Source organism: Mesoplodon bidens (genome assembly GCF_964165515.1).
Source record: "Mesoplodon bidens genome assembly, chromosome: 13".
In the NCBI taxonomy this organism is placed as follows: Eukaryota; Metazoa; Chordata; class Mammalia; order Artiodactyla; family Ziphiidae; genus Mesoplodon; species Mesoplodon bidens.
Genome location: NC_138169.1, coordinates 37,716,568 through 37,719,170, shown reverse-complemented (window position 1 = coordinate 37,719,170; position 2,603 = coordinate 37,716,568).

The window sequence follows — 2,603 nt, the reverse complement described above, 5'->3', positions numbered from 1 at the left end:
AGAGGCCTGCGTACCGGAAAAAAAAAAAAAAACCAGACAAAAAAACAACAACAGAGAATCAGCAGGTAGTCAAAACAGCTGAAATGGGGTGTAGGCAGGACTTCACGTGTGTCCTGTAATTGCCCATCCCTATGTCCAAGCAGAGCAGAGATAAACTCCAGACTGCAGGTTGCTTAGACACAAGGATCAACTTCTAAGGGCCCTGAAAGGCAGGTGAACCAGTTCAAAACAGTGTGACCTGCTTAGAAAATGCTAAGCATCTAATAAGTATTGATTGGCTAATTCCTCAAAACTTGCAAAGGGGGCCCAAGACAATCTTGAGATTTCAGTAGTCAGAGAGACCCAGACAACACCTGGCTATGGTGACTCTCTAAATTGCTTTTAAATGAATCATTCGCTGAATTTTCAGTTCAGCTAATCAATTATCAAATTGTAGTAAAATAGTCACTTATATGCTCAATTTTATCACTTTAGTTAAAATGTGTTTGCATATATTTTTTAAAATGCCAAACCACTATGTAAATAATCTTCAAAATATTTTTAAATTAATTTTTGTTGGAGTATAGTTGATTTACAATGTTGTGTTAGTTTTTGCTGTACAGCAAAGTGAATCAGTTATACATATATGTATATCTACTCTTTTTTAGATTCTATTTCCATATAGGTCATTATAGAGTATTGAGTAGAATTCCCTGTGCTATATAGTAGGTCCTTATTAGTTATCTCAAAATGTTTTAACTAAGCATTTACTTTATTTCATATTGTTGCTTATACTTTCAATGAAAGAAATTTGTTTGGCCTATAAAAGAATATACATAGAATAAATTTCAATTTTATTTATTTTATTATATCATTATTATTATTATTTTTTGGCTGCGTCCAGTCTTAGTTGCAGCATGTGGGATCTTTCATTGCAGCAGGCAGGCTCTCTTGTTGTGGAATGCAAGCTCCAGAGCATGTGGGCTCAGTAGGTGTGGCGGACAGGCTTAGTTGCCCAACAAAGGATTGAACCTGCATCCTCTGCATTGGAAGGCAGATTCTTGACCACTGGAACACCAGAGAAGTCCCATAAATTTCAAATTAAAAAAAAAAATATATATATATATATTTTAAGGCTTTAATGAGTCCTATCAAAACATATTTGTGGGGACTTCCCTGACAGTCCAGTGGTTAAGACTTCGCCTTCCAGGGGGTGTGGGTTCAAGCCCTGATCAGGGAGCTAAGATCCCACATGCCTCGCGAGACATGCCTCGAGGCCAAAAAGCCAAAACATAAAACAGAAGTAATATTGTAAAGAATTCAATAAAGACTTTAAAAATGATCCACATCAAAAAAATCTTAAAAAAAAAAAATTTGTGTGTGCTCACTTCGGCAGCACATATAAATACTAAAATTGGAACGATACAGAGAAGATTAGCTTGGCCCCTGCACAAGGATGACATGCAAATTCATGAAGCATTCCATATTAAAAAAAAAAAATTTGTGTAAGATAAAGTAACTCAAGGTCATTGTTCCTGATCGTGTAGACAGCCCGCCCTCTAGTGTTTCTTTCTAAACCCTACCACATTTTAAACCATACTCAATCTCAAAATGCTAGGTTAATAGGATTAAGAACTAACTGTGTCATCAAATTAATAGAACAAGGCAAAATCCCTGACACAGACAAAAATTAAATCAGAGAAAAGTGAAGGTTCTTCCAGAAGCTGGTGACAGCCTCACTGGGGAGAGCCTGCAAAGTTGGTGGTAAATATATTAAAACTTCATTTGGTAAATAGGGTCTTAATAGAAAGAGAATTAGTTCAAATGATAACCGTAGATATAAAATGTGATAGCTTTGTAACTACTAGTATTTTTAAAAGATATTCCAAATGTTGATTAAATAATGGAGTGGGTTTTTTTAAATAACAAATATACATAAAGCAGATAAATATCCCCTTTGGAAAGAATTAAGATAATCTAAGTTATTTTATAGATATAACATTTTTATTTGGAATGTTTGCAACTAATATTTATCAAATAATTTAATTTGATTAAATTTTAAATTTATAAAAGGAAATTTATTATCTGAGAAGAAACAAATTTAACTGTGCATGATTCACACATCCTGATGGACTTTATAAGATGTATGAGAAAAATCTGAGGGGTTTTGGCTTTCATAAAAAAGTAAGTAGTAAACCATTTAGGTTAAAACTTACTTGTGGGCTCTGAATTTTGAAAAAAAACAGTCCCTTTGACATATCTAATTCTGTGTTTGGGGATATTTACTGTTGACAAGGAAATAAAATATAGTTTGGATTCTATGGGACTGTTATCCATGCTATTGGTTGCCCTAAATTTCAAATGCTTTAGATGATGACCTTATTTAACTGTCAGGAAGAATGTAAACAAAATAGGGACTTGGGCTGTCTTTTTAAAAAATTTATTTAGATTTCAGGTTTCCTTATGTCTCAGCCATATCAGCATACATTGTCTAAAGTCATAAAGAAAAACTGACAGAAAAATGCTTCGGATCACCATGTGTTTTCAGTTGATGCCAGTAGAAACTAACTTAACCTAAGGCATTTGATGCAGGTTTATTTTTCCTTTGCAGTCACAGCGGAAAC